The sequence below is a fragment of the Antechinus flavipes genome, chromosome 4 (genome assembly GCF_016432865.1).
Source record: "Antechinus flavipes isolate AdamAnt ecotype Samford, QLD, Australia chromosome 4, AdamAnt_v2, whole genome shotgun sequence".
NCBI lineage: Eukaryota > Metazoa > Chordata > Mammalia > Dasyuromorphia > Dasyuridae > Antechinus > Antechinus flavipes.
Window position 1 is genome coordinate 156,184,748 of NC_067401.1, and position 24,029 is coordinate 156,208,776.

The 24,029-nt window shown below is 33.9% G+C and overlaps 1 pseudogene; it reads right to left on the bottom strand.

Annotated features, from left to right (window-relative positions):
* Positions 1-1,372: 1,372 nt before the first annotated feature.
* LOC127561372 (pre-mRNA 3'-end-processing factor FIP1-like) overlaps positions 1,373-24,029 on the bottom strand; it is a 32,642-nt pseudogene continuing 9,985 nt past the window's right edge.

Below are 24,029 nucleotides of genomic sequence, written 5' to 3' on the forward strand. Positions count from 1 at the left end.
TAGAAACAAATGGAATTCATCTGTTTCATTGAATGCCCATCTTCTTCCATGGAAGAAAATGCTCAGCTTAGCTGGGTAGTTTATTCTTGGCTGCATTCTAAGTTCTTTTGCCTTTCTGAATATCAGCTTCCAGGCCCTTTGATCCTTTAATGTAAAGGTAGCCAGATCTTGAATGATCCTTATTGTGGCACCTCAATATTTGAATTGTTTTGTTTTGTTTTTTTTTTCCTGGCTGCTTGTAATATTTTTTCCTTAGTTGATAGTTCTGAAATTTGGCCACAATATTTCTTGGAGTTTTTTTTTTTTTTTTGGATCTTTTTCAGAAGGTATTCCATGAATTCTTTCAATTCCTATTTTACCTTCTGATTCTATTACATCTGGGTAGTTCTCTTTCATGATTTCCTGTAAAATAGTATCTAGGCTCTTTTTTTCATCATAATTTTCAGGAAGTCCAATAATCCTCAGATTATCTCTCCTAGATTTATTTTCCAGGTCTGTTGTTTTTCCAAGTAGATATTTAAAGATTTTTTCCTAATTTTTCCTTTTTTTTTTTTTTTTTTTAGTTTTGCTTGATTGATTCTTGATACCTAACGAATCATCCATTTCTATTTGTTCAGTTCTGATTTTAATGAGTTATTTTCTTCACTAGCCTTTTCTTTTTACTTTTTTTTGTATATTTCCAATTGAGTTTTTAAATGAGTTGTTTTGCTCCATGGAATTTTTTTTCCATTTCACTATTTTTTTTTGGTGACTTATTTTCTTTATCCAACTCACAAATCCTACTTTCCTGGGATTTCTTTACCTTTTCCAATTCACAAATTCTATTTCCCTGCACTTCCTGGGAATTCTTTATTTTTTTCCATCACATTTCTGGAAATTATTACTTCCTTGCATAGCTTCTCTTTCCTTTCTCCATTTTTCTTCTAGCTCTTTTTTAAGGTTGTTAATGTACTCTTCTAGGAGAGTGTTATGTGATGGGGGCCAGGTAACATTCCCCTTTGGGGTATTGTCTGGAGACTGTTTGCTATTAGTCTCCTCAGGATTGAAAACCTGCTCTCTTTTTGTTTAGAAGCTATTGATCTTCCTTTTGATTTTTTTTTTTTTTTTTACTTTTGGTTTTTAAAACCTGTGGGGTCTTCCTTCAGGGAAAGGAGGTTACCAGCTTTCTCTGCAGTATCGGCAGTAGCTGTCCTGAAAACAGGCTGCAAAGAGCAGTGAGATACAGGAGTGCTCTGAGAAAAAGTTCCCTCTTCCCCAGAAATGATTCAGACCTGGTAAGTGTCAGCCCGAGCTGTGGAAGTACCCAGTGAAGAACCTGGCTGTGTGGATTAGTGATAGCCCTGGGGCTAGAGGCTGAGCAGCAAAAATGTCACTACCCCAAGCCAAAGGCCGCAGTGGGACTGTGGGTATTAGCAGCTGACCAGCGAATAGCTGCTCGGATCAGAAGTGTCTCTGCCCAGGGAAACAAAGTCAAGCTGTGGAAGTTCTATTGCTCTAGGCCAAGCCCCACACTGTGCAGATTATACTTGGCTGTGCCCCCCTGCCGTGCAGATTTGTATCTGGCCTGTGTTGCCCCTTGCTGCAGAATGCAGTTGCATAGCTGTGCTGTAGTCTGTACTGAGTCACTTCCAGTTTGGGCTGGGTATAGCCAGATCTTGTTAGTTTCTGGTGCTTTTTTAGAGTACATTCTACTTTTGGCTTTAATTTCTCTGCTGATCTGCTGTTTTGCAAGCAGAGCAGAGCAGAGCAATCAGCCTATGGCAGAATTGTCTCTGTAGATTTTCTAACCACAGAGGCCACCCCTGCTGGGCCTGCTCAATATGCTAGCCTCTAGTTCTACCCCTGCTTCTTTTCCTGCTCTTCAGGACAAACCTCTTCTGATGAACTTCCAGATTATGTTCGGCTGGTAACTTGTACTTGTAATCTTCATGAATTTTACTAGTCAAGTCCTATTTTTGAGGCTGAATTTAATAATTGGTCATGAGTGTAATGGGCTGAGGCTTGAGTTGATGCACTAAGGTCCCAAGCACGTGAGGCTAAATAGTAATTGGACCATACGCTATTAATATATATGCTTGGAGAAAGAATGGCCCCTGCCCACTCTTTGTGCAAGTCCTGATGTATAGGAAATGACGTTTTTGGTGGGTGGAGGCAAGGGAGTGGGAAGGGAAGCAGGAGAGGCTGCTGACTGGTATCTTGACACAGCTGCTTGCATTGCCATTGCCACAGCCTTTCATCTCCAATTCCCCTCTGCTAGCTGGCTTCCTGTTGCAGCTGCCCATATTGCTATCGCAGTCTTTCTTGCCCATATTGCTATCGTAATCCTTTTTCACCTCTCACTTTAATAAAGATTGAAGATTTTTCCCTTAACCTGAATTCCTGATTCCGGCTGATTTTAAATACGCGGTCATCACAGTGAGGGTATGAGAGGAGCTTAGAAAGTCAAGTGTGACTTCTCTGCCATCTTGGCTCCACCTAGATCTGATTCTTAACAGTTATTGAAACCCTCTTTGAAACCTTATTGGCTAATGTTTTTTATTCAGATTATTGACATGGTCTCTTGGTTGTCCACATAATAAATATGTCAAGGACCTTAAGATCTCACTCTCAAGTTTTTAATTAATAAGACTATATTAAACAGCTGGGCTTAACTGAAATGTCCCATTGATATCTCTTGTTAAATATCTTTTTCCTGATATGGGGATTAAAAAAAAAATTCCACTAAATATGGAATCAGAAAGACCTGAATTCTAATCCAGTTAGTTGTATGATCCTGGATAACTAATGCTTGGCTCAACTTCCCAATTCCTTGTTGTTAGGATAAAAGTAAATAATATTTGTCAATCATTTAGGACAGTGCCTTGTATATAGAAAGTGCTTAATAATGTGGTTTCCTTTCTTCCTATAGCCAAGGACACCTCCATTTATTAATTACTCATGAATCATAATCATGTCATTCATTCCAACATCAAACATAAATTATAATACCACCATGATAGCAATGTCTAGACTAGAACAATAAGGTTCAGAAGATTTTTTTATCCTAAAATGATTTTTAATATTTATTTAAGAAATATTGCAATATATTGTGAACCTAACCTATCCCACTGATCCACTATTCTATTTCTTAGTCAATACCAAATGTTCTAGATGATTGCTGTTTTATAATATAGTTTTAGATCTGGTACAGCTAGACTAACTTCATTTTTTTTCTTTTTTTTTCACCAATTCCCTTGAAATTCTTTATCTTTAGTTCTTCTAGATCAATTTTGTTATTATCTTTTCTAGCTCTATAAAATAATTTCTTCGCGCTTTGATTGGAATGGTACTGAATAAGTAGATTATTTTAGGTAGATTTCTCATTTATATTATATTAGTTTGGCCCACCTATGAGCATTTGATATTCTTCTACTTTTAGATCTAACTTTATTTGTGTGAAAAATGTTTTTTTTTTTTTTTATTGCTTTCATATAATTCTTGGCTGCCATTTGGACTGGTAGACTCCCAAATAGTTTGTATGATCTACAGTTGTTTTGTTTCATTTTATTTTATTTATAATAGTTTTTTTTTTATTTTTCAAAATGTTTGCAAAAATAATTTTCAGCATTCATTCTTACAAAACCTTGTGTTCTAGTTTTTCCTCCCTTCTCCCTCACCTCCCACCTCTCCTAGACAGCAAGTAATCTAACATAAATTGCAGTTATTTTTAAAGGAATTTCTCTTTTTTATCTCTTGCTGCTAGACTTTGTAGTTACATATAGAAATGCTAATGATTTAGATGAATTTATTTTATATCCTGCAACTTTGCTAAAACTTTTTAGTAGTTCATTTATTGATTCTCTAGGACTCTACAAGTGCACCATCATATCATTTGCGAAGAGTGGTAATTTTGTTTCCTCATTATCTATTCTAATTCCTTCAATTTTTTTTTCCTTCTCTTATTGCTAAAGCTAACATTTCTAATACAATTGCAAATGTTTGTAGCTTTGTCCTTGTAGCTTAAATACCCTTTGGAATACTTTGGTATGAGAAAGCCTGAATGTTTCATGATATTATAGATATGTTCAATTTTCTTCTTTCTTGTCACACAGTTTTGAAAAGAGCCTGCCTTTTAGAGTATAATTTTCAATGGAGTTGATTTCTTTTGTAAAAATCCAGTACTTTGTCATTCATATTTCTAAGTAGAATTTATTCCATTGAGATAGTGTTTTCATATTGTATGGAGACAGAGTTTCAAATTAATATTTTAGGTTTATATTTTATAAGATTAGAGTTAAACAACACAGAAAATTCTGCCAGCAAAGGGTTTATTCCTAGTGATCTCTTTATGAAGGATGAACAGTTTCCTTCAATTGAATGAGAAGAAGAAATTTTATTGAATAAATAAACAAATTATACACAAAATAGCTAAGCCATGAATATATGAAAGAAGGCAGGCTTTGGAACCTTTTGTGGAGGAAAACATTCTTAGGGAGAAGTCTAATTATCTTCTCATTCTACCATTGGTCATGTAATCTAACATCAATTTTCCCATAGGGAAACATTCTATTCAGAAGAAAAAAATATTGAATCCTTTTAGCACTAAGAGGAAACTGGAGCCTGAGAGAGAATTTTTCTCGATAGAAAAGAGAGGTGTTACTCTTCTTTCACACATCTTTGGATATGCTGCTTTGAAGCAGAGCTCCTCAAACAATAGGAAACACCCAACCCAAAAGGGAGCAGAGATGCTCATTCCAGAGATACAGATAGAGAGAGACAGTAACTCAAGCAGCACTGAGGAATGGAAACCTTAACAGCATAGCAGTGAGGTATCATTAGAAAAGACCCAGTAGACACCTTACCCAGATGAGACTGCCTACCCAAGAGAAGTTATGAAAAGCTTCTTTAGATTGAGGAATTAGTTTTAGTTCCATTACTATAAATGTATGCTTCAACACTATTGTTCTTTAAGCTTGAATTGACTTTTCCCATATATGTTCATATATTTATGAGAAACAAAACACCAAATATATGAAGGGAATGTTTTATTTATACTGTTCTCCCATTTTAAAAAGTGCTTTTGTTAAAAGTGCTCTGTGTCTACTGAATGACTGTTAATGGTAAAGTAATTGATGGGGGCTTACAACCTATATTTGAAGAGTGGTTACATAGGCTACTTTAGAATATGAAGTAGCAGTCATTCTTTGGGAAAAAACAGTCCAATAATGTGTGTTCAAGGAATAACCCAAACTATATTCAAGACTCTAATAGGGTCACAGATTTAGAGTTGAAGGGGATCTTGAAAGTCATTGAATCAAAACTTCTCATTTTCCTGATGAGGAAACTAAGGCCCAGAGAGGACTAAATGATTTTCCCAGTATCATACAGCTAGTATGTATTCTGGTATTTATTTATCTCTGTCAATCTAGCATCCAATATGATTTTCCTAATATTATGTCATTTTAATTAAAAAAAAAAAACTATCAAACATATTAAAATTCCTCCTGCTGCTAAAATGCCATCGATCTGTCATCTAGGTAAGAAATCTTCCATAAAATTAGTTTCAATAATATTTTACACATTTAATCATATTAACCTCTTTACATCTGTTGGCACTTCCACTACTAATGATAATAGAAATAATTTCAAGGTTTTCCAGGCTCATAAAATATTTTTGTTCTTTAGTTCTTTGCATTTGCTTTATCAACCATTGCTGTAACAATATCAATAATTTTGGATAATATGAAGATTTCTTCCAAAATGAAACTGTTTACACTTAAATATTCTGTAAGAAACTTTATATCTTGTAAGCAATCTTTTGTTGTCACAAATGTGATTTATTTCTTTAACTACTTCTTAAAAGTCTTTAAACTGTCTTGGAAAAAAATCATGTCTTCTTAAATATAATTTATATGTACACTATTAATATAGTGTATTATATTAGGTTTTATGTTATATGTGGCTTAAGCATTCACATAAGACAAGCAGTATTCTGTTTTCTCCAATGATAGAATTAATTATGAATCTTAGTGATAAATATGGTGGATCATACATTTTAATTTTTTTTGTATATGTATTTTCTTTTATTGTATGTCTATATTCTTCTTTGTCTGGAGTTTGACCTGCTCTAGTAGATTTCTTTGTTGTTGTTGTTGTTGTCATTGTCGTTCAAATCAATCTACTTGTATTATGCATTAGAAGATGAAAATATCAAATTTTACCTTATTTTGTATAAAATATTTATTGTGTTATATTCACAATGACTTGGAATGAAATTGCTATATGAGTCTCAATTTTGTTGATCATGACTTCACTTCTACTAGTTGGGTCTACTACCCCAGTTTAGAAAACTCTAACCAAAATTGAAATATCCAATCAAAATAATAAAAAAAAAATCATTAGAAGGTCCCCATCTAAAATATTTTCTTTAGTTCATGGAATAAGTTTCTAGATTCTAAAATTAAAAGTAACAATCATTTCACCCAGAGTCATAATCAAAACAACTACAAGCTAATAAAGTCATTCCAATTTAAGAATAGCGCCTTTTCAGAACCTCTTAAGTATTTCCATTGCTCATGGCTCTAAAGATTTATGTGGTTTCAGGAAAGATAACACCTCATAGCACTAACAATAGTGGGGCAAATGAAGCCATGTCCCAGGGCACCAAAATTTAGATGGTATTAAATTAGATTCTTTCCACACAGAGAAATAGCTAGGCTTAGCAGCTAGGCAGCAAAAGAAATTAGTCAAAATAGGAAGCTTGAGTAGTTTTATATCAGGTGAGTTCTTTCCCCTCCCATTCCTCTGAATATCATTTCCTCCAACAATACTGTTAGACTTTCCTAAGACTTCTGTCTCCTCAGCATGGGTAAAAATCTAGGATTGTGCCCTTCCTCAAGTCTCTCTGTTTAAAAAAAAAAAGTAATAATAATTTGGTGTTGTGGCCCAGGGACATTTTTGTGAAGTTTGCATGGGTGACTCAATTGCATAGATATTAGATTTCTCTGTGATGAGTATTTTTTAAAAAATAGTTCTTACTTTGGTTTTCTTTTGTTTTGTTTTCAGAGGAATGCATTTTGATTTTGCCCAAACTTAAAATACATGCACACATTCAAAATCATTCTGTAAATAAATGGGATTAACTTGTTAATATGTCAGAATTAAAATGAGGCATGTTTAACAGCATGCCTTTTAGTCACTTTGGAAAAGTCTTTTCACAAGTTGTTCAATATCATAGTCAAAATATCTGTGGTGTTCAAGCAAGCAGAGTCAATATTTTTCTTCCAGTTTACATCCCAAATATAAATATTTCTAAGCATGTCAAAGTTGTTTTTCTCTACCTCTCCCTTCAGGGTCCATGTAGATTTTGGATGCCAAAGAACCTAGTTGAACTCATCTTGGGAGCACATCATCTGACAGAATTAAACAAGTCTCAGAAGCAGATCACCCACCATAAACCGTGCCAAGGAGATTGCTTGAAGGTGTGCCAACCTGGCAGAATTAGATTCTAAAGAAGCAGATGTGCTATCTGCTGACATTGACACCTAGAAGTGGAAAAGAATCTCTGTGGTTTGCTCTGTTGCATTAAGTACTTGACATTCCTTTCTCCCTACTCTTTGCTGAGAATCTCCAAGACATAGCTTTGATAAGATTTCATCATCTTACTTCTGCTTTGTGGCTTTTTTGAAGTGAATAATACAAAGGCTTGCATCCCCAATTTTCGCTACAATTGCTATTTCTTCTTTAGTCATTTGTTATATGGCTGTGAGCTGGACCATCAGAATTGTGATTTTTTTCTTTCATTATTAGTGACTTGAAAGATTTTAAATCATCATTGACAACTTAAAGTTTATTTAATTTTAATTTATTTATTCTAAAGACACATTTATTCATTTTTAATATATACTGCTTTATGAATCATGGGAGAGAAAAATCAGAGCAATAGGAAAAATCAGAACAATAGGGAAAAATCATGGGAGAGATTTAAAACCAGAAAAAAAGCATGTGTTGATTTGAATTCAGTTTCCATAGGTCTTTTTTCTAGATGCAGATAATATTTTCTGTCCAAAGTCTATTAGGATTGATTTGGACTACTGAACTACTGAGAAGAACCATGTCTTTCATAGTTGATCATAGAACATTCTTACTATTAATGTGTACAATGCATCCCTGGTCCTGCTTGCTTCACTCAGCATCAGTTCATGTAAATTTTTCCAGTCCTTTCTAGCATCAGTTTGTTCATAACTTTTTAAAGAACACTTTTATTCCATTGTCTTCATCTACCACAACTTGTTTAGCAATTCCCCAATTTATGGGCATCTACTCATTTCCAATTCTTTGTTACCACTAAAAGAGCTGCTAGAGATTTTTGCACATGTGGGCCCTTTTTCCTTTATGATGATTTCCTTGGGATACAGATCTAGTAATGGCACTGCTGCATCAAAGGGTACACACAGTTTTATAGTCTTCTGGATGTAGTTCTAAATTGCTCTCCAGAATGGTTGGGTCACTTTTTTATTTTCAAAATACATGCAAAAATAATTTTCAACATTCACCCTTGAAAATTTTTTTTACTTTTCTTCTCTCCTATTTCACTCCCCTAGACAACAAGCAATTCAATATAGATTAAAGATGTGCGATTCTTCTAAATATATTTCCATATTTATCATGTTGCACAAGAACAATCATCAAAATAGGGAAAAATGAGAAAAAAGCAAGCAAACAACAACAAAAATGTGATCATATTATGTTGTAATCTACCTTTGGTCCCCATGGTCCTCTTTCCGGATGCATGACACTCTCCATCACAAATCTATTAGAATTAGCCTGAATCAGCTCACTTTTGAAAAGAACCAAGTGCATCAGAGTTGATCATTACATAATTTTGTTGTTGCTGCATACAGTGTTCTTTTGTTTCTACTCACTTCACTTAGCATCAATTCACATAATTCTCTCCAGCCCTTTCTCTAAATCATCCTTCTGATAGTTTCTTACAGGATAATAATATCCCATTGCATTCATATACCATAATTTTTTTTCAGCCATTCTTCAACTGATGACCATCTACTGATTTTCCAGTTCCTTGTCACTACAAAAAGGGTTGCTACAAATGTTTTTGCACATGAAGGTCTTTTTTCTCTTTTTTATAATCTCTTTGGGTTACAGACCCAGTAGAGACAATGCTAGAACAAAGGTATACATGGCTTGATAGCCTTTGGGCATAGTTCCAAATTGCTCTCCAAAACAGTTGAATCATTTCACAATTGACCAGCAATGTATTAGTGACCCAGTTTTCCTTCATCCCCTTCAACATTTATCATTATTTTTCCTGTCATCTTAGCCCATCTGAGAGATATGTAGTGTGTAGTGTAGTACCTCAGAGTTTTCTTAATGTGAATTTTTCTAATCAATAGTCATTTAGAGCATTTTTTCATATGGCTAGAAATGCCTTTAATTTCTTCACCTGAAAATTGTCTGTTCATATCCTTTGACAATTTATGTGTTGGAGAATGGCTTGTATTCTTATAGTCAATTGACTATATATAATATAATAATTGAGTCAATTCTTTATATATATTAAAAATGAGGCCTTTATCAGAGCCCTTGGATACCAAAATTTCTCCCCAGTTTTTTGCTTCCCTTCTAATCTTGGGTGCCTTGGGTTTATTTGTATAAAACCTTTTAAATTTAATACAATCAGAATTAGCCCATTTTGCACTTCATAATATTCTCTAGTTCTTCTTTGGCAATAAATTTCTTTCTTCTCCACATATCTAAGAGTTAGATTATCCCTTGTTTTCCTAATTTGCTTATAGTATCACACTTTAATGTCTAAATAATGAACCCATTTCAACATTATCTTGGTACAGGATGTTAGGTACAATTTTCATTTTTTCTTTCTTTCTTTCTTTCTTTCTTTCTTTCTTTCTTTCTTTCTTTCTTTCTGCTGAATTAATTGGGGTTAAGTGACTTGCCCACTGTCACACGGCTAGGAAGTGTTAATTGTCTAATGCCCCATTTGAACTCAGGTCTTCCTGACTTTCCCTATGGAAATTTCCTCTTATTTTCTAAATTTACAGTCAATAGAATTTTTTTCTTTGTGCAGAAGCTTATGTTTTCTAAAATCAAAGTTGTTCATTTCATCTCTAATGATTCTCACTGCATCCTGATCTTTGCTATAAACATTTCCTTCTTTTTCTTTCCTTTTTCTTATTCTTTTTTAAAAATAAAATAACCATATATCAATTTGATGTTTATTGTGGTATTAATCTGTTTGTAAATTCTGCCACATTGATTTCCTTTTTTACCAACTTTTTTTTTTCACAAAGGGAGTTCTTTCTTTTATATTTTGTGTTCTTTGGTTTATTGACTACCATGTTACTATGTTTAGTTGCTTCAGGTTTTATTACCTAATCATTTCAATTGATTCATTTTTGAACCAAAACCAAATGTTTTTGATGATTATCCTGCATTCATTTTTTTTCTCACAAAGTATGCATTTATAAATTTTCCATCATAGTATAATATAGGTACTAAGAAAATGAAATAAATGCCAATAACAACTAAGAAACTACTACTATGGCTATAAGCTAACCTAGATAGATGTTCCATTTGGGACATTGGGGTTAGCCAAGTTCCTTACTTTGTTCCAAAAATATAATGCTACCTAATAAATAATCTCATAATATACTTCGTGCTTCCTTTAGTTATCTACCTATATCTTCTAAACAAAGCCACTACCATGTCCCATTCCCATTTTTTTGAATTTCTATCCTCTTCATTCCCATCCATCCTCACCAATACATCACATCCTAACTTGTTCCTAGTCTCTTCTGCTGTTTCTCCCAGAATTTTTCTTGTTTTTTAGGCAAAGTCTCCAGTTTCCTCAGTCTAGTTTTTCCTCTCCTGCCTCTATGCATTTGCACAAGCCATTTCCTATAAAGGCCAGGCACTGGCCTTTGAGTAGATGCACTGGAATCAGACAATTGAGCACTTAAGGCTAATTACTTATTGGACAATGCTTTATTAGTATATTCTTGGAAAATGGTCCTTACCACTATTCTGTGATGGCTCGATCTTTTTGGTGTATAATCTCACTTTATTCTTATGACACCACTTCTAGTAGTACCCTCACCAAAGGCAGCCATATCTTCTTTCAATTTTCCTAACTTTCTGGAAGAATAGTTAGAAAATTAAAGCCATTCATAGCTCATCAGTATTTTTACAAACCATTATTTTTACCATCATTACTACATAAGGTCTTCATTCTATCCATGTAAGTACATTCCTCATATACTAGTTGCTATCATTTAACTTACACAACATAATCCTAGTTTTTTTGTTGACTTACTTTGCTCATAGGTTTTCATGCAACCTCATCCCCTCAGTACCTCAATTACTTCAAATTCATGTTGATAAATTATCTAATACCTTAGAATCAAAGTTCACCATTATTCTTTATTGCAATAACTTATCAAAATACTATTTCAACCACCCCTTGGCACTGAAAAATCTCAGATCTTACAATCACTTGGAATTACTCCCTCACTAATATATCAAAATGATATATTTTGATCTCTGCCAAAACTTTAACTTTACCTTCTACTTCTTTTATCTCTTCAAACTGAAACTTTCCTATGATTTATCTTATCTAATCCTGTCAATAACACTGTGAAATATGATTTTTTTTCATTGTCCTGATTTTACATATGAGAAAATTAAGATTTGAGAGAAGTTAAGTGACTTGTTCAGAGTCACACAGCTAATAAATTTCCAAGGTATGATTTGAATTCAAGTCTTCCTGATTTTAAGTTCATCGCTTTTTTCATTATGCCATGTTGATCTAATAAAGATATGTACAACTTCTGGTTCTTCACCCTTGCCATATTTTTCTATTCCATCAGCCCTCTTCCTGGTTTCAGTTTTCTTTCTACACAGTCTGAACCCCTAGGCATTCATTTCAACAATGGCTGAATTATCTTAGGGTTCTTTCCTCCCTTAATCTTCTGTCATAACTTTCTCATTGTAACAATTCACAAACTAGATGAGTATGTTTTCTCCATTGCCATGTCCAGATCTTGGCTGCTACAGAAGGTCACAAAACCTTGCTGATTCACTCTTCTAAAAAAAGTCATAGATTCCAACATCATCTAAATCTACCAAAAAAAAAGTCATTTGCTCTACTCTAAATCTCACTTCTACTTGCTATCTTTTTTTCTCTCTAAAACATTCCCCATAAAAGCCCCTTAAAAATATCACAGAGTCCTAAAGGTCCCAGTCCTATTCCAAATTCTTTTATTCTCAGACACCAAAATTGTATTCTAAATTACTAAGTCTATGAAGAATACCAGATGTGAACTCTTTTACTATCGAAATGTCTTTATCAAATGTATCTCCTTTCTTCACTAAAATTCTTATAACTTCAGAAACATTAATTTTTCATCAGTGATCTTAATTCCATACATTAATGCTTCTTTTAAGATCCACTAAAGCACTTCCTTTTTTCCCTCTAATACTCTTTATTTTATCCTTCTTGACTTCTTTCACTTTCTACAAATATGATGATCTTATATTGCCCTAAAAAGAAATATTTTTTGCTTTATTACATTATTGAAATTGTATTTCCCTGACTTTTCTTTCCTTCCTTGAAATTTCTAAAATTTATTAGCTACTCACTTCTTAAAACCTTGTAGTCTTATTTCTCTCAAATTTCAATTCTATCCCCACCATTTTGTCCCTTCAATATGCATTACCTTGATTGGAAGAGGAAGTCAAAGCCTAACCCTAAGGAATGTGGGATAAAGTTATTGGAAAGTTGTAAGATGGGTTACATTTTACTCTCTCCATGACAGCTAATCATGGAACTTGAATCCAACACAACACCAATTACATCAAACTCACAGTTTTCTCCCATTCTCCCTCCATGGTACAAACTTCCAATCATGTCCCTTCAGATGCAAAAATCACTTTTGGAGCCACAAATTACTCAAACTACTCTCAACCTACCCAAGCGCTCCCAATTATAGCTGCACAGATGCTACAGGAGAACTGCCATACTCTCCACCCCCATCCTCCCATTTCACTAAGTCTATGTCCTCCAGATCATTCCTTAGAAAGCACACTGTATTCTGGTATAATTATCATAGAATAAGGACCAAATCCTCCTGATAGTTTTCATTTTTGCCTGGTTCGAAGTAAATCCTACTGGATGAGCAAGCATGCTTATGTTGCAGCAGAGACAGATACAATTATTCTCTAAACTCATTCTTCTTCAAAACTTCTCTATAATAAAGACAATATCATACCTTTAGCAACCCAGATTCACAATTTCACTGTTCATATTCCTAAACATACAGTAAGTTGCTAAATCTTCTTATTTCTCTCTCCAAAACATCTTTAAAATTTTCCTTTAGATGAAACTTCTTCATAGCAAAAACAACAACAACAACAACAACAAAAAAAAAAAACACAGCATTTCTTGATAGACTTCTCTTCCCTCATACCTTTTGCTAATCAACAGAAGGGGGAAAAGAACAAAAAATGGTATTTCAGGTTTGTAATTCACCAAAAATTGGTTTGACAGCAATCAGAGAAAAGAGTGGGAAATGCCAAGGAATTGAGATCGGCTACTTGCCCAATCTCACCAGAGGCTGCAGGGTGGGGAGGGACAGAGGGATGATTCATGGAAAATGTCAGGTTGTATCTACCAAAATACATTCTCATGTGCTAATCTTGATCTCTACTATGACTATCACAACTCTCTAGGATATCTCCCTGCCCATGCAGATGTGTCCAACTTGGGGGGAAAGATACAACCTAGTGGTAATGATAAGAACAAAAACAAAAACAAAAAATAACTCAATTGAAAATTTCTTGTCTGGGAAACCTCCTATTCCTAGCAGCATAGAAGAAGTGAAATGAAATCCCAGAGACTTTAAAGGGAAAAGAAGGGGAAAAATGGAAGATATTGGCAGATGAATTCATATATATATATATATTCCATTATCCCACTGAGCTATTTCTTTCAGTCAAAAGCTAGGTGATATCAGAAATACTGCATATAATCCATAAAAGTTGATAAAATGGATTATAGGGAGAGAGAATCTGGAATGGAGTTGTAGGGGGTGTCTATGCTTCAATGGGAAGTATTAGCAAAAAAAAAATTCTAAGGAGAAATCATCATACAAATAGAAGAACCAAGAGGAAACCAAAGGAGGAGAGGTTAAAACATCCTCAAGAGCTGTACAAAGATAACTTAAAGGGATGGAACAATTAGCCCTGAATATCTTTCTTTGTAGGAGGTATGTGGCAGAAAAAAACACTAGTGGTTATAGAAAAATTGAAGGAGAAAGAGGGATTGATAAAGAAATCAAACTTTGGAAGAGTTGGAAGCAACTGGGAACAAGAACATAAGTAAAAAAAAAAGATATTCATTTTGTTTTTTGTTTGTTTGTTTTTCAAAGACCATTCCCTTCATAAGAAACTAGATTAAAACAAAATTTTGGGAATGATGTAGAAGGGTTTTGATTGTTAACTCTGGGCAGAAAGCTTATGGTGCATGGACTCTATTTTCAGTAAAGTAGAAGAGGAGGTTATAAAAACTAAGCTTCTGAGAAAGAAGGAAGAAGTGGTATGGGAGACATAAAAATAAAGAATGGGTTTGAAATAATCATTGTAGATCATATAATACAATTTATCTAGGAAAATTAACAGGAATAAAATTTCTGTATTGTCTTATATCTATGAAACCTATTAATATTACCAAATATTATTTGTCTTCAGTTCAGTTGGCACAATTATATAATCTTCTCTGCCAGTATTCACAAGTATCTAAGCAAACATATGGAGAGAGCCCAAGTTTGGAATTTACCAAATCATGATTAGTTATAGATCCAGGGGACAAGGGGACTTAATAATTAGGTATATCATATAGTTGAATTGCCCAGCAATTGATTCAAACCTGTAAGTAGGGCTGCTGAACTGAGAAAATAAAGAGAGCTGAATGTGCTGGATATGACAGTAAGGACAAAGAATGGGGCTGGAGAAGATAGAATTGAGGGAGAGATGGAATAAATGATTGCAAATTATTTCAATGATATGATCTCTTAGATTGGACATAATCATTTAAATAAGACATGACCTAAACATTTCTCAACTTTAGAACAAAAGAATTTAAAAAAGAAAGGATCTTAAGTTAATGAGAAGTCTTTAAAAACTTACTTTACTGATGTGTTATGACTTGATGACTCAAATAATCAGTGGAGGATGGGGAAGGAATGAAAAGAATTTACGCTGGAAATCTACAATATTACTCTTTAGTGATGTGAAAGTTGATGGGGCCTCAGAATCTTGGATTTTTGAGTCAATGAATTTCTTCCCTCTTGGCTCCCTACTCACCATCAACACCTCCACCCCATTTCCACCACTGGAAAGAATAATCATAGTAATACTCATTGCTCACATGCTAGACACATAGGGAACTCCACTTGGAACTTTCACTTTCCACATTATGGTTAGTCATCTCTCATTCCCAGGGGGCTTGTTTGGCTAGCCAGCCACAGTGGAGGCAGCACATCTAGGCTCGGGCTGATTTTAATGCTTCCACTCATCAGGCAGAATGCTGCTCTCTGACAAGTCTATGAAAGAAAGAGAAGTGTTTTTCAAACTGACAATCATTAACCTCTGAGTGGTAGTAGGAAATGTTTGGGTAATAATAGGGACTAGAGTTAAATAATTCTTTTAACATCTGTCTATTGGTTCTAGTATTGGAAAACTAAAATGCTACCCTTGATGTAAATGTGAATATGTGTGACCTTTGCACCAGCTCATGTAAGTCTCTCCAGGTTTTTCTGATGGTATCTATTTAAAAAGATCTCTATAGATCTATTTGTAACTATGTAACTGTGATCTATATCTATATCCTTATAGATCTTACTATATCTAGAAAGATAATACATATAACTATCTCTATCTATCTATTCCACTATTAGAATATCAAATATGTTATTTTTGAAAAAAATGACTATTAAAGATAGATTTATATGCATCCACATATTCTAGGCTGTTTTCCCTTGTTACTAGGATTATACATTAACAAAATAACTTGGCATATGAATAAGGAAGAACATAACTCAATTATCTCAAAACCTGAAACTGTCAATCACGCCCGTCCTCAAACTGCCAGTGTTGCATGGTGTTCTACATAATCAGAGTTGACATTCTTTGATTACAGGAATAAGAAGATAAACATTTCAAGACACTATTGTCACAATCACCACCAACAACAATCACAATAATAAAAATGCTTGAAATTTCTAAGAGATTTTCTGTTAGAATGTAAAATATGTCTGGAAGATTAACCTATTATCATTGTTAACACTTTTCATACATATAGATTTGGAAAATTAGTAAATACAGAGTTGGAGGAAAACTCTTAGGTATCTAATGGAACCATTTCATTTTACAAATGAGTAAATTGAGGCCCATACTGTTTAAGTGGCTTATCCAAAATTACAAAAGTAAATAGCAGAGATTTAAATCTTTGTTTCTAACCACAAATTCAACATTTCTCCTATATGCAATTGTGCCTTCTTAACAGTATTACTACTAATAATAAAGCAAGGGAAAGGTTAAAAAGGTGATTTTTTGTTTCCACTCAGCTATGTTGTCCTTCCTGAGTTCTAAGTATAGGAAGGCCTAGAAGTGATAATGATTACTGGTGTGTTAGGTTTTAGTCTGACTTGCAACACGTTAAGCTAAAGTGATCATTTAAATATCAAATCTGTCATTCTAATACCATTAGCTCCATGCTCTATTCAACATAGCTAACCCTGAAAAGAAATGTGATCACATTTTCCATCACTGGATGATATTTTCTCACATTCTTATAACTCTAAAATACCTAGAAATAATTTTTCATAAATCAGGTATGGGTTGGAGAGTCTGCGTTCCAAGTGAGAGAATTTGGGATCTATTGAACTGAGGCACACTGTTAATTCTCTTGACAAGAAGATTCATTATCTAATTAATTTCAACTCAGTTTACTAGACAATGAATAAATGTTTCCTGCATGCAAGGTTCTTGTTCCTTAATGACATGTTGAGTCCATTTGAGAATTGGTTCTTGAAGCTAAAAGTTGATCAGGGCAGATTTATTTTCTTTTTGTTTCTTTGTTTGTTTTGGTTTGTTTTGTTTTTTTCTTTTAATGAGTATTTCCCTCTCTGTTTCTAGAATTTTTTCCTTGATGTTCACTTGAAGAATGCTATCTAGGCTTTTTTTTAGGCCATAACTTTGAGGTAGACCAACACTTTTTAAATGATTTATTCTGGATCTATTTTTCAATATCTGGATCTGCTTTTCCAATGAGGTCTTTTATATTTTCTTCCATTTTTTTCATTCTTTTTAATTTGATTGACTGATTCTTGATGTCTCAAAGAATCATTACCTTTAATTTGTCCCATTCTAATTTTTAATATGTAATTTTCTTCAGTTACCTTTTTTATTTCTTTTTCCAATTAATTGATTCTACTTTTGAAGGTGCTGTTTTCTTTTTTTTTTATTTGACCTATTGCTTTTCATAAGGAATTACCCTACTTTTCCAGTCTGTTGATTCTCTCTTGCATAGCTCTCATCTCTTTCTCAATTTTTCTCCTACTCTCTTATTTGCTATTAAAATCTTTTATGAACATTTTTAAGAACTTTTTTGGGCTTGAGACCAATTCATATCACTCTTTGAGATTTCCTCTGTCAACATTTTGTTCTCATCTGAGTTGATGTTTTTGTCTTCCCTGTCATTTTAGTAGCTTTCTTTTGTCAAGATTCTTTTCTATTTCTTGCTCATTTTTTCCCTTTTCCTTTTGTGTTTCCTCTTTTATTTTCTTAATTTTATGGTCAAGCTCTGCTCTTGGGGTAAAGGGAATGCATTCCCAAATTTCCTGTGCAGCTTTGAGCCTTGGCTTTGAACACAGTGGTTCCTTGTGTTTGGTGTTTTGATTATAGCAGGAGATAGTTTTACCTGCTTTTTCCAGGAAGCAGACTGGTTTCCAAGAATTTGCCTTCTCAGCAGGTACTGTGAGCTGTTCCACTGGTCTCTTCTGCTATTAAGCCAAAGGCAAGGATCTCCAATGCTAATCTGCTATATTTAAGAACCTTTCACTGGCATTCCTAGACTCTTTCTGAACTAAGCTGAACACCCCTTTCACCCCAGTGAGACTGACCTTTCTTGAGGTGGCACTAATCAAACTTGAGTTGGAGAGTGGTTTCATTACTTCAGCTGCTGTTCAGAGACTTCGTTTCATGTGATTTTCAAGGGAATCTGAGAAAGCTTGAGCAGCAACTCTGGTTTCACTTCACTATCTTGGCTCTACTCCTTGAAGTCTCTGGGATTTTTTAAATACAAGTTTAGAGTTTTAATCCTGTCCTTCCCATCACCAAGAGCAAAATCAAACTGAGATGCAGCATTCTTTGAATCCATGATACTTTGTTTTGTTCTCTTTGTTGTTATCGTCATGTTTGTTTGTTTGTTTTAGTATTTTATTTTCCCTCAATTATTTGAAAGACTATTTTTTACCATTCATTTTTAAAATGTTGAGTTTCAAATTCACTCCTCCCCTTCTACCCCCAACCAACTGAGAAGGAAAGCATTTCTATATAGGCTAGAAACTAGGCATTGACCCACACTTAACACCGTACACCAAGATAAGATCAAAATGGGTTCATGACCTAAGCATAAAGAATGAGATTATAAATAACTTGGAAGAGCATAGGATAGTTTGCCTCTCAGACCTGTGGAAGAGGGAGGGATTTATGACCAAAGAAGAACTAGAGATCACTATTGACCACAAAATAGAAAATTTTGATTATATCAAATTGAAAAGTTTTTGTACAAACAAAACAAATGCAGACAAGATTAGAAGGGAAACAATAAACTGGGAAAACATTTTTACAGTCAAAGGTTCGGATAAAGGCCTCATTTCCAAAATATATAGAGAACTGACTCTAATTTATAAGAAATCAAGCCATTCTCCAATTGATAAATGGTCAAAGGATATGAACAAACAATTCTCAGAGGAAGAAATTAAAACTATTTATAGCCATATGAAAATATGCTCCAAATCATTATTAATCAGAGAAATGCAAATTAACACAACTCTGAGATACCACTACACACCTGTCAGATTGGCTAGAATGACAAGGAAAGACAATACGGAATGTCGGAGGGGATGTGGGAAAACAGGGACACTGATACATTGTTGGTGGAATTGTGAACACATCCAGCCATTCTGGAGAGCAATTTGGAACTGCTCAAAAAGTTATCAAACTGTGCATACCCTTTGATCCAGCAGTGTTTTTACTGGGCTTATACCCCGAAGAGATACTAAAGAAGGGAAAGGGACCTGTATGTGCCAAAATGTTTGTGGCAGCCCTGTTTGAAGTGGCTAGAAGCTAGAAAATGAATGGATGCCCATCAATTGGAGAATGATTGAGTAAATTGTGATATATGAATGTTATGGAATATTATTGTTCTGTAAGAAATGACTAGCAGGATGAATACAGAGAGGCTTGGAGAGACTTACATGAACTGATGCTAAGTGAAATAAGCAGAATCAGGAGATCATTATATACCTCAACAACGATACTGTTTGAGGATGTATTCTGATGGAAGTGGATCTCTTCGATAAAGAGAGCTAATTCAGCTTCAATTGACCAAGGATGGACAGAAGCAGCTACACTCAAAGAAAGAACATTGGGAAATGAATATAAACTGCTTGCATTTTTGTTTTTCTTCCCAGGTTATTTATACCTTCTGAATCCAATTCTCCCTGTGCAACAAGAGAACTGTTCAGTTCTTCACACATATATTGTGTCTAGGATATACTATAACCTATTTAACATATAAAGGACTGCTTGCCAGTGTTTCTATTAGGCTTATATCCCAAAGAAATAGTAAAGAAGGGAAAGGGACCTGTATGTGCCAAAATGTTTGTGGCAGCCCTGTTTGTAGTGGATAGAAACTGGAAATTGAATGGATGCCCATCAATTGGAGAATGGCTGGGTAAATTGTGGTATATGAATGTTATGGAATATTATTGTTCTGTAAGAAATGACTAGCAGGATGAAAAGAGAGGCTTGGCGAGATTTACATGAACTAATGCTAAGTGAAATGAGCAGAACCAGGAGATCATTATACACTTCAACAACGATATTGTATGAGGATGTATTCTGATGGAAATGGATTTCTTTGACAAAGAGACCTTATTGAGTTTCAATTGATAAATGATGGACAGAAGCAGCTACACCCAAAGAAAGAACACTGGGAAATGAATGTGAACTATCTGCATTTTTGTTTTTCTTCCCGGGTTATTTTAACCTTCTGAATCCAATTCTCCCTGTGCAACAAGAGAACTGTTCAGTTCTGCAAACATATATTGCATCTAGGATATACTGCAACATATCTAACATATATAGGACTGCTTGCCATCTAGGGGAGGGGGTGGAGGGAGGGAGGGGAAAAATTGGAACAGAAACAAGTGCAAGGGATAATGTTGTAAAAAAATTACCCTGGCATGGATTCTGTCGATATAAAGTTATTATTAAATAAAATAAAATAAAATATTAATAAATAAATAAATTTTAAAAAATAAAAATAAAATAAAATAAAGGACTGCTTGCCATCTGGGAGAGGGGTTAAAGGGAGGGAGGGGGAAAATCAGAACAGAAGTGAATGCAAGGGATAATGCTGTAAAAAAATTACCCTGGCATGGGTTCTGTCAATAAAAAGTTTAAAAAAATAAAAAAAGCAATTCTATATAGGTTATACATGTGTAGACATGCAAAACATATTTCCATATTGAACATACTATGAAAGAAACATAGATTAAAAGCAATTTCTTCAACAGAAAGTAAAATAAAAAAGTGTGCTTTGATTTCAGATATCATCAGCTATTCATCTAGAAATGAATGACTTTTTTTTTATCATTACTCTTTCAGATTGTCTTGGATCATTGCTGAGAATAACAAGTCATTTAAAGTTGATAATCTTATGATATTGCTGTTACTTTGTACACAATACATTTCACTTTATAAAAACTCATGCAAATCCAGGTTTTTCTGAAAGCATCCTGTTCATCATTTTTTAGCAAAATGATATTTTATTTCAATCTCCTAGCACAATTTGTTCAGTTATTCCCCAATTGAGTCCTTTTTGTTAATTTTTCCTCCTTTTGAATACAGACATAGTAGTGGAATTGATAGTTCAAAGGATTTATATCCCTTAGGGCATAGTTTCAAATTGCTCTAAGAAAGGGTTGAATCAATTCACAATTCCATCAATAATGCATTATGATTAATTTTATCTACATCCCTACAACATTTGTCCTTTTTATTTTCTGTTCTATTAGTCTATCTAATAGATAAGAGATAATACCTTAGAATTGTCTGATTTGCATTCCTCCAAACAATAGTGATTTAGAGCATCTTCTCACATGTCTTAGCTTTGATTATTTCATCTGAAAACTATTCTTATCTCTTTTCATTTGTCAAGTGAGGAATGGCTCCTTTTTTTTAAAATTTTAGTCAGTTCTCTAATATATTTGAGAAACTTGCTTCAATTTTTTTTCAGTTATGATTGCTAACTATTTTCATTCTTACTATTTGCCCCCATTTATTCTATTCCCATTCTTCTTTTACCCTGTCTCTCCCCAAAGGTATTTTGTTTCTGATTATTGCCCTCCAATCTGTCCTTCTGTCTATCACCACTAGGCTTCTCTTATAACCTTCCTGTCATACTTTTCTGTAGAAAAAGATAAATTTCCATGCAAAATTGAGTGTGCATATTATTCTCTCTTTTAGCCAATTTTGATGAAAGTTTGGGGCTTTACTCAACCAATCAATGAAAAAGTCTTTATTGACTATCTACTATGTCTTCATAAATATAGAAATTTCCATGTGATATAGGACATCATAGAGTATGCCTACCAAAAAAAGTTCCAATTCTGACATTTGAAACCCTCCACAATCTGACTTGCCTCTACATTTTAAGCCTCATTCATATTACTTCCCACTACATACTCTATGTTCCAGCAAAACTTAACATTTATCTGTCCCCTAAACCTCCATTGAGCTCACATAATTTTATCTCTTATTTTTCATAGTTACCTCTACCTGCAAAGCTCTCTCTCTTCTTCCCCACCTCTCATTTCCCTGCTCATTTTATTTTTTTTTATTTAATAATTACTTTATATTGACAGAATCCATGCCAGGGTAATTTTTTTTTTTTACAACATTATCCTTTGCACTCATTTCTGTTCCAATTTTTTTCCCCTCCCTCCCTCCACCCCCTCCCCTAGATGACAAGCAGTCCTTTATATGTTTGATATGTTGCAGTATATCCTAGATACAATATATGTTTGCAGAACCGAACAGTTCTTTTGTTCCCTGCTCATTTTAAAAGCACTTTAAAGTGCAGCTCAATGCCAAGCTTTCATGAATGATCTTCTTCCTTTGTTTTTAATACATTAAGCAGATTGCATAGCAAATACTAGCATATTATCCTGTTACTTGACTGCAAACTTCCAGTGTTCATAATACCATAATATAGGTAATTAATTAAGTGCTTAACATCAATGTTATTTTGAAATACTAAGAGAAGGCTTTATTAGAAGACTGGAGATGAGCTAAGCTTTAAAAGATGAAGATTTAGATAACAAGAAGATAGAATGAGAAAATGCCAAGATCATAGAGTAAACATAGGAAAGACAGTGAGTAGTCCAGTCTGACTGAAACAAAAAATGATCTAGGAGCAACAGAAGGAAGATAAATAAAGCAGACTTTAATTATAAGTGTCCCCAGAAATTAAACTGAAGAGAATGGGGCATATATTTAATTTATCAGGGTGCCAGTCTCAGACTAGCATTGGAAGCTTTTCTCTGAAACCTTTGATATCTCTTTATGAGTCTTTCCAGGGTTAGATAATTTCTCAGGGCACTGAGGGCAGATAACAGAAAAAAAGGGCCCAAATCAGCCTATTTTCTCCTCTTTTTTTGTCTTTTTTTTCCTATCTGAAAGTTCATTACTGTGCTCTTATAATACTTTTCTTTCTTTCACCATTTTTCCATACTTTGTTTTTCAACATATACATTGCTGCAGAAGAATTTTCCACTTCTTCACCTATATAATATAGGGTGTCTCTGAGATCCACTTTTAGTTTTCCCTCCCAACTTAATTTGGCATTCTTGTTCATCTTATTTTCTTCTCCCCTGGACAAGAGACCCATACCAACATTTCTTGCAGTGTTGGGTAATACCGCAATAATAGTTATGAAGATTTTTTTTTCCATTGAAAATACCAGAAAGTACAATATTTCCAATGGAAACACCACAAGAACAGTGTTTCCATTGAACATACCACAAGGAGAGTGCTTCTGTGGTATCAAAATTCTGAGATGAACTCATAATGTTCATCTTGGATTCATTATAGCTGGAGCCCCTACTTTCTGAAAAGAATGAGACAGGAATGGAATTTTTATTCATTGTTTAAAGACATACACGCACATGCACAATAAAAACAAAAGTTCAACAATGCCAAAACAATTTTGCACTTGCTTTTTTGAGTAAAATATAAATAGTTTAACAAGTAAAAGAGAAAGAGAAAAAAAACATTAAAATATGAAGAGATGCTTAACAGCTGGAAAAGGATTGGATTTTTCCCCTTCTTTTCTGATAACATTTAAAGCTGCTCAGCAACTGAGAAAGTAATGACCTGTAAAAACACTTAACACACAGTAACTCAGTGGCTGGAAAAGTAACCTCTCATAAAAGCATTTTGGGGACTGAAAATTACATGAATGTTTCCATGTCTACCTTTGTCTTGTGTCTCTGTGTGATATTGTGTATATTTGTACTTGTAAATAAGAAAATGCAATTTGAGCTTTAATATACTGTGACATATACATTCATGTATACACATGTACATATGTATGTTTGAGTGTATATATATATATATGTATATATATATATATATATATATATATATATATATATATATATACATGC